Here is a 9824-nt window from a genome sequence, read left to right as displayed (position 1 = left end):
AGAAATGTCAAAAGATGGTTATGGGAGCATTTGGAGTGTAGAAAAATCAATCTAAAAGGGTGTTACATAAAAACTGTGCATTTTATTATGATGTTGCCTTAGGACTGTTATCCTGTATCCTGCCATTATGAGCTTCTTTCTCTTATAAAGTTACTCTACCTTCTCTTATATAAGTCCCTTAATATTATTTACTGTCTTTTGTAGAAGGAAAGCAGTGTGCTGCTTTTAGTCATGTAAGAAGTAATGAACTAACCCATCTTGTTAAAAGAAAATAGATCAGCAAATCAGAAGTGTGCTTTGGAACACAGAAGGTATCACACAGAAAAGAACCCTCATTATTTTGTACATCTCCTTTCCTTGTGCATTTGGAGTCCCGTCCGCTTATTTAAGGCCTTGTCGATGCTGCATCCATGTAAAGGTTTTGGTTTTGCATTGGCAGTCCCTAGTGATTCCTTGGCAAAGGTTAATCTCTCCCCAGGTAACAGGTCTCATCTGAGACTTCCTCACCTCTGAAGAAGAGAGATGGTTCCTACCACTATTTATTTTGGTTTGTGTTAGTCTGGGGTTGATTTTTACACATGAAGTTATACTTATTTTGAATGTTGCTTTATTTTATTCCAGAAAATACATTTTTTTTGTGAGGAAGTTGTCATGCAAACATATAAAGGGAAGCTTTGTTATTTCATGAATTGTTTTGCACTGTTTGTCAGCAGAAAATGTCATGAAAGGAACAAAACTGTCTCTTCGTCTTAAAGAGGAGTGAGACCAGTAGCCTGACAACAGTTTCATTAATAGCTATTTGTCTGTTAGTCAAAATGCATAAAGAATGATCATAGTGATACCTTAAGCCCCTTAAGCGCGTCGTATAACATCTTGGCAAATAAACCCTTCCTTATCTCACCCCTAATTAACTGCTCCTGGAGATTTTTTCAGAACCAAAATACACCGGCAACAATAGAATTGGGATTTGGACCTTTGGCCATGGATGGTTGTTTATGGGACAGCCACTCTGTTACCCCAAGAGCTGCCTTGGCTTCTCCAGAGCCAGAGGCTGTGCTGTGGCTATTGAGGACTGTGCTTATCCAGCCAGGAGTGTGGTGGTTGGAAAAATGGTCCAAAATCTGGGCTTAAAGTCAGCCCTGTTAATGAGCCCACAGACTCAGTTCTTGTGCAGTCAACCAGTTTGTTTCTCTTGTTTGAGGGCGATCGCTAAATCATAAACAAGGGATGGATTTTTATATTCCAGTTTTCTTTTTAAGGTAAAGAAATATAGAGGTCTGGATTCTGTTCTAACTTACATATCACTATCGAAGTACTAGAGGCAGTCATACTTTTTGGAAGAGTATCCTTTATAAACTTCTCACTGGTGGGGGAAAAGAAAAAGAAATGGGGAGGTGAAAATTTGAGCTACTTAGCAGTAGGTAAGAAGTCAGCCTGGAAAAATGTCATGCATTTCAAAGCAGCAAAGATTTTCTGGCTACTGTGTGAGCTAGGGACCAAGAAATCAGGCATCAGAAAGGTGAGCTCTTAATTTTTATTTCTTGTTTCTAGAGGGAGATCTCTTTATTTTACTTTCCTGCCTAGTTCTGTAAAAGATGGGAAAGGCTTGGCTGGTTGAAGTGTATATGTGTGTTTCAGTCACTTTCTCTCCTCCTCTTCAATAATTTAAAATATAAAAAAACCAAATCCAAACCTAAGTTCCATGACAATGGACATGCAGATAGAGAAAAGAGGCCAAAATTAATAACTCTTCTGGGATAAGGCTATACTAAGTTTACGAAACAGTCCTGCAAGGCTTTGTTTTGTACAGAAGCACATTTGCATTAGTGGCTGTGCAGAGAGACCACCTCAAAAAATTTCCTGAGAGGAAATGTAAACACATCAGTGAAGGAGTAGATTTTTGAGAACTAAGCAGTAAAGCTGAAAAGCTACTGATAAAGATCCTCTTTTGGTTACTGTAAAAGAAGAATTATCACTGTGCAGTGGCACACAGTAGCAAAGAAGGGTAAGTGGCAAGTGACACTGCCGTGAAGTTCAGTGAGCACAGCCTTGCTGGTCAAGGACCAGGGGATACCACCCAGTTAATATACTTCTCTTGACTCAAGTTTGAGGTCAGACCTGCTCTTGGCCTTTTGACTTTGTTTCCTCACTTATACTTTATTGTGTCTTGAAATTTGAATCAGTCTACTGAGCTGTTGCCTGTGCTTCTTACCAGCATGGTTTATGAACTATGAACAAGCTAGTGCTGACTGTGGCCTGGAGTTGAAAGGGAGTTTGCTCTTGCTGTAAACCTTCTCTCTCTAGCATTAATCCAAAGCAATTAAGTCTTTTTCCCGTGAACTAGAAAGCTTATTCTTCTTGTGAGCTAATTTGGTTACCAGTTGATGTATTAATTTAGTGATCTGATTCTTTGAATCTATTGATTTAATTGTAACTTTTCACTCAATTTTTTCATTGTATTATTCCATCTTTAGTAAAACTGTATAGTGAATCAGCTTAGAACAACTATAGTTATTTAAATGTTTTTTTTCTTGTTCAGCCTTGAAATGAAATTCATAATTGTATTGTATATATGTATTCCACTACATTGCAACAAGATGAGCTCAAGGTTAGAGAAAGCAACAGATAAGAAATTTGCTTGCCACTTGCTTTTGTTTTCCCACCAGTGTTCAAGAGTCCCTTTTGGTCTCAGGCAGTATTCAGAATCTGTTTCCCTTCCATAAGCATTGTAAAGTCTGATTGTGTGTTAATGGAAAATCGTTTGAGCTGCTGTGTTGCCACCTTCATCAACAGAGGAGTGTTTTCATCCTGTGTACACAAATCCACGATTCACTCCTAACTGCAGATAGTGAGAACTTCCGCTCCAGCATTTAGAGGTCTAAATAGAAGAAATCATTCACTGTGCTTTTAAAATGCATCCTCTCAGGCCACATTAGCTAAAGCACAATAAAATATGGTGGCAAACACTGACAGAATTGAGCAGGCAGGGCTACTGCCCCTGACAGAGAGGGAAGCTGTGAATTTGTGCCAGTGTACATGGTTAGCAGTGTCATGCAGTAACCACTCGTGCAGCTTGACCTCAGGAGGGAGCAGGGTGGTTTGCAGTTTCCTATTTCTATTTCACACTGTTAGGCAAATTTCTAGGGTGGTTCTCCAGGGCAGTTGGCCTACACAGCCAGGGTATGGAGCCACTAATGGAAACTTCTGACTTAGTGATCTTTGCTAGTAATGATCTTGATAGATATGAGCGAGTGATTGGCAGGTTATCTGTGAAAGACCCAATAGATTTTTATCTCTGCCTAGGTGGTTTTGTAGTCAGGCAGTGATGTGGAGTTGGACTTGATGATCCTTGTGGGTGCCTTTCAACTCAGCATATTCTGTGATTCTATGAATGGTTGAGCAAAAGGAAAAGGAATATGTTGCTGATGGAAGGCTTCAGCTCCTGAGGCTAGAAATGCTGCTGCTGAAAACAATACTGAGCCCAGATTATAATGCAAAATTACTCGTCTAACTCAGATTATTACACAAAATCCGTGCATCCATATACACTTTCGCTTTGAAAAGGGTAAAGGAAAAATCTACACTACTAACTTATCAGGCAAAATATTTGTTGAACTGAGTGCCTTGGAGCATGCTGGGCTGAAAATAAAAACAAGAGGGGAAAAAAGTGTGTCTCTTAAACCAAGTACTGCACCTAGTAATCACATCTGCTTGTCAGGCTTTAAGAAAACAAAGTTATAAAGTTCGCTTTGTTAAAGTGTGAATTCATGAAGTGCACCAAGGAGCAGGGTTTTGCAGGGATATATCTTGTTATAATTGTTCCTTTCTATAATAGCTTTCCAATACAGAATTAGAGGGAGGTGGAAGTTCACTGAAAGGCATCTGTACTGTATTTATTTAGAGGCTTCTTTTACGTATATAGTGCAAAGGTGGTCGGTAGCTAGTTTGCAGAAAGAGGAACTTCTGAGCTTTCAAAAGAAATCCAAGTAGGTGCCAAGAGAGCAGGGGGACTAGACTGAGTGGCTGAGGGAAAACTGTCCAGCTGCTCTCCATGGTGTTGTGATGCTGAAGCCATTGCATCCCTTTAGGTTGGGGTAAGGCTCTGAATCACCGTGGCAGTGAAACAGGGCACCAGTGCAGAAGTGACAATTCCACCGTGGTGATCCTAGGCCAATCTGATTTTCTTCTCTTGTTGCATGGAAATTTTGTTTTTGCTATGCTGAGGGGAGGGTAAGGTATTCTGTTCTGTGGACTTTCCTAAATCAACTGCAGAAGGCTTTTGAGGTTCATGAGGATTATGGCATTTGCTGCTGTTCCTCCTGAGCCCCCTTCTGTAAGCCCTGTTAATTCAGTTGACATAGATGAAGGTGGTGGAGCAGTTATGGCTTTTATTAATTTCTTTGGACTGGTTTGCCCTTAGTTAAGGGTCATCCATGAATGCAGGTTGGAAAAAGCTGCTTGGAACAGAACAACAACAGGATGGCAAATGCTGTTGTGTCACCTATCTCTCCTAAATATATTTTGCTTGGTAAATTATAGGAATGATGTGAAATGATCAAATAATGGATGCATCTTTGTTTAGTGTTTCTACTGGATTTCTTTAGGTTCTGATTGTAAATCTGTCCCTTGAGAGGGAAACCTGTCTCTTAATAAGCCCAAGTAGGTGGTGGAGTCGAAGATCTCTGAGGAAAGTAAAATAGAATTCGTCTCCAATAGTAAGTCCATCTAAAGCATAAATGCCTAAAAACAATTTAGAGATAATGTGCCAAACAAGGCTCAGAAACAGAATTTTGCTTTATTGTAACACATGACACAAAGATCGCTGTGTACCTGTGATTTTTTTTTTATTCCTGGTGTTTATAAGTTCTGAGTGAAACAAGAGACTTGTGGTAAAAAGGGTAAAGACTGTCTATTCTTGAGTTTTTACCAACTGCTGTGTGAGTAAAAGGGTGTTCATCTACTTGGGTAACAGGTTTTGTGGATGTGCAGATAGACCAGCACAGGTGATGGCATTGATTCACTTAACAGTATTCCCAGCAGGAGGAAGCCAGAAGTGGAAAAGTAAGGTCCTTGTATATAATCCCAATTTGCAAAGTGGGTTTCTTGTGATAAAGCTAGCAAAGCAGTAAAATAACTAAGAGGTCTTTACCAACTTGTGACAACAAAAGCACAATCTGCATAGAAATCTTGGAGGAATGTTTAAAGGTTATTTTTGGAATGGAGCAAGCACTACCCAGGGAAACTGGTCAAATAATGATATAGGGGTGATAAATCTGGAGGACTGCTTGGGAGCATGAAAACTCTGATGATTTTATACCCTTAAGTATGTCATTTAAAATGTAGGTGTAAGGATGTACTTTAGTTTGAGGTTGAGGTTTTTTTTTCCTTGCCCCCTCCCCTGGCATAATTTATTTAATGTAAAATGTTCTTCCAAGAGTGCTTTGCTTACTTGCTTGTGGACTCTTGCATGACTCAGAGCAGTAAGTGAAAAATCTTCTTGTGTTTCCAGGGAACAGAAATCCCTACCTAACTATACTCTAAAAGGTCAAATTCAATTTAATAAATTTATCTCTCAGGAAAACAAACATCTTTTTTAGCTGGTGGAGCTAAAAAAAAATGATTTTGCATTTTGAAAAAAATAATTTGAAGTGTATTATAGGTGTGTAAGTTTGGAGTGCTAAAAGCTTCTATTACTGAGACCACATTGGTGTAAATCCTCAGTACATGTTGAAGTCAGTAGCATTACTCGTAATTCTATTATATGGTCTCTGTAAAAAAAGGAGAGCTGCTGGGAAATGCAATTCAAATTTGGTCCTAAAGTACTTATCTAAGGGCTGTATCCTGACAGCATTTTAAAAATAAGGACTGTAATCAATGCTATTGCTTAAAAATCAATGTTGCCTGGTCTAGTCATGTGTGATAATACAGCACTGCAGCAAATAAAGCTATTTCAACTGCAGACTTGCATTCAGCTGGGTAGCATGTAGCTGTAGTAAAATATATTGCTGTATAATGCTGCACAGTTTGGACTGGGAGCATGATAGGAGTGTATTTAATGATATTATGAAGACATTGGAGAACGTGGGAACTTTAGAAACCACTGGTTGGTGAGGTTTCATGAGGGTACTGTGACAGGGACTGTGACTCAGGGAGTGCTGAATGCTTAAAGTGGCATCTGTTTTTTTATCCTCCCTGCCCTTTTCATAAGCCCTTTACCACAATATCTCCAAGTCTTCAGAAGGCCAGAGGTTTTTGTCGGCTTTGTTTTTTTCAGAACTGTTGAGTCAGGTTGCAAAATAATAGTTTGAAGTTCATTTCTAATTAGAATCACTAAAAAGAGGTCATTGTTTCCAGTGCTTTCAGGTGTTGTGTACCAGGAATTGAAATGTTTTGGAACTCTTGAACTAATTTGTACTTTTTTCTGTGGCTTAAACTTCTACACTATGTCAATAATACCCAAATGGTTCTATGTGGAAGTCTACAAAGTCATGTGGTGCTGGGTTGCATATTTCCACTGGCCACACTATAAAAACTACTGCAGATGTGTCTCTGATACACTTATGTTTTCAGCTGAGGCTGTATAAATGGGAAGGGACAGGTGTTGGAGGGATGAGGCAGCACTAAGATGTGGCTTACCTGACTTAAACCATGGGAAAGGTTGTGAATGCCTGGGTGTGTTCATAGGCAGGAGTGTTCATAGAAAAAGCTGCTTTTCAGGGAGAGGCATAAAATGCCCACAGAAAATCAACCTGACATAAACAAACTTTTCGACACTGGGAAAGCTGGGTTAGAAAGCTGCTACTCTGTTCATGCTCACAAACACCTTCTACAGCCTAAAAGTGGGAAGGAAGCAGTGTGATTTTTCTCTTCTCTCCCCTTTTCTCACCAGGCCATATGGAAATATTTCAAGGTGGTTTTACTTTTTTTTTTTTTTCTTTCTCAAAAGAGGTGTGTGTTCTTCCCCCACTCCTTTTCCAACACCTCATCATCAGGACACCCCTTTCTCAGGTGGGAGACCTAGTTCAGGTGCCTAGTCCAGCAGAATTGAAGAAGTAACAAAGAGATGAGTATAACCAAGCTTGTATTTCTGGGTGGGTTTGTCTCTAGAGCTTTTCTTATCCATTTCAATATAAGGTATTTTCCCCCACTTCACACACTCCTCCCCACCATGGTTAAAAGGTTGAAAAGAAACAAAAGCATTAGACAGCTGAAGACCCATCACTTGGGTCAGCAATGGAACTTGGATACTGAAAATTTGCATCAAGACTCAGCTACATGGAATGGGTTGTTCCCAAGGACCACAAGAAGCATTTTCTGATGGAAATTATTTTAAATTAGATAATTTTTTGTAATTTCTGTATGATATACCAACTTGAAACTACTTAAAATTACTTGTTTGACCAGCCAAAAATAAACATACCATGTTTCCCTTATACCTTCTAGAGAAGTAGGACAGCTGAGTGAGTGCAGTAACTAAGGAAAGGAACTTGATGTTCTTGTTCACCCTTAAATTGAGAACTGAATACGATGTTCATGCAACAGTCCACTCAATTAGTCATGAAATGAATCAGTGACTGTGGTGGGAATGGAGCCCAGGAATCATGGCCCCTCTGCTCCAATGGCTGGATTGCACTGCCTTTAAAAACAATCCCTTTTTTTTAATAGGAAATTTAAGATATACCATGACAGTTTACCATACTGTCTGGCTTTTTTGTTGTTTCTGTTGGTTGATGGTTTGTTTTGTTTCCTCTAAGAGACAAAAATTACAACAAGCAAAAGCTTTGTGAGGATAAATTTTGAAGTCAGGCATACAGTGAGAGTCAAGCTGATGGTTCTGGTATAAAATCTTCATTTCCCTTCCTGGAAACATGAGTATGAATTATGAACTCTATGACTGGGGACCTTTTCTAAAAGAGAACACAAATCCCTGGGAGAATATATTCTCTCCTGCTCTGTGTGTGTGACTGCCATTAATGCTAATGGAGTCAATGAAAAGGCAAATATGCCCTTGTTTGCACAAATGGCTGCAAAGTGGATGCTATAAAAACACAGTGGGAAACAAACAAACAAAACAACCCCACCCCAAACAAAGAAAAACCCCAACCCATCAACTCCATGATGCAGCATTGCAAGTCAAAAAAGGAGACCTTATCAGCTGGTAGGAGTGACCTATTGTAGGACAGTCCCTAAGTATAATATGGTTTAGAATGGACTGCTGAGGAGGATCAGGGTTGTTTTTTTTAAGGTAAAATTACTTTCCACTTAGAGTACTTTCCATTGTGAGGCTTTTAAAGGTCTTTGTACCCACGAACTGAATCACTATTTAGTGATGGAATTAGTGCAACTGAAAATGTTGCTATTCTTTGCCTGAGATGCAGCAAAGGGCAGTTTCTGGCTTGTAGCAAAATTTTCTGCTTACATCACTCCTTGGTGGAGTTTGCAGTGAAGTAGGAACAAACATGAGACCAGTTACTGTGTCTTGGCTGCAGGGCAGAACTTTTTCAAATGAACATGTTCAGACTTCTCTGGTTATGGGCTTCACCACACAGCAGCAGCTGCTTTACTGGTTTTATTGCTGTCTAGGGGGGTAAAGTGAGAAGTAGCGAAAATGTGACTTCTCCAGAGTCCTCACCCAACTGAGGTGAACCGCAGGTTAAATTCTAGTAACTTGTTTTCTCCTCTGTCTGGCATACCCACCCTGCAGTTTCAATCAGTTCTAACAAAGCAAGGATATATTTTTACGGTCAAATGTTGGTAAATTTTATAATAGTGGAAGTACTGGGAAACGTATTTGCAGTGAAGTATCTATAAAACATAGGGGTCATTCTTGGCTCATTGCTACCTGTGAAAGTGCAAGATTGGTGGGTTTGTATTTATGGCAGCTGGACAGGGAAGGATATCTAGGGTTTTTCTTGTTATGGTTTTCCTTTTGGGATGTGTCTGCCTCTTTGGGTTGCTGTCCTAGCACTGTCTCATCATCTGTAATAGGCAGCTCGTTGAACAGCTCACGGGACTGGACTGTGTGTACAATGTGGATGGATCAATGAGGCATGCAAGATGCCAGTGAAATTAGCTCAGAGATTATCTTGATATGGCTACTATTAAATCAGGAACAAAGGACAAACACTTTTACTTGGAGAGCCTGCATTCCTGTGCAACTGTACTGTAACAAAGATGACAACCATACCTACTTTGCTCCGATTTTTTTTTTTTTTTTTTAAAAGAAGGATCTCTGCTCAGGAAAAAAGCTTACAGAGTTTAGCCTTTTCCAGTAAGTGTTCAGTGGATATAATGACAAGGAGCTTGCTTAGAAATGGAAGAGAAAAGGGTTTTCCTCTAACTGTGAGTTACACTCACATCCCATATAGTAGTTACAAAGGATTCTTCAGCCACTTGTGTGTTAGAATTCTCAATCAAATACATATTGATGGTATTAAAATGTTGTGAATAAAGAGATTCCTTTTTGAGTTCCTTCTGAATCAAAGTGTTTATTAAATACAGATGCCAAGATAGAGATTACACTTACCAACACCTATAAAACTTGCCTTGGACTGCATTAAGAGTGCATTTATGCAATTATGAAACTGTGGAAGGCTGGGAAAGCCTCTATAGGCTTACCTATTGTAAAGAAAATGCCTGTTAGAGTAAAATAAGGTATGAAAAGGCACAGCTGGAAGAGAGGAGTAGGGAAGTAAATATGAATCTTATCAAGATGCAACAGATATTGAACTGATGAAATTAAGCAAACATAAGTATGAATTAAATCAAATCTAGGCTGTGTGTACTCTGCTGAATTAAATCAGGTAAAAATATGGAAATAATAG

This window comes from Pipra filicauda, unplaced genomic scaffold (genome assembly GCF_003945595.2).
Source record: "Pipra filicauda isolate LSUMZ 115617 unplaced genomic scaffold, ASM394559v2 scaffold214_size1419223_pilon, whole genome shotgun sequence".
NCBI lineage: Eukaryota > Metazoa > Chordata > Aves > Passeriformes > Pipridae > Pipra > Pipra filicauda.
The sequence above is the reverse complement of the archived record's forward strand: the minus strand, read 5'-3'. Positions refer to the sequence as shown.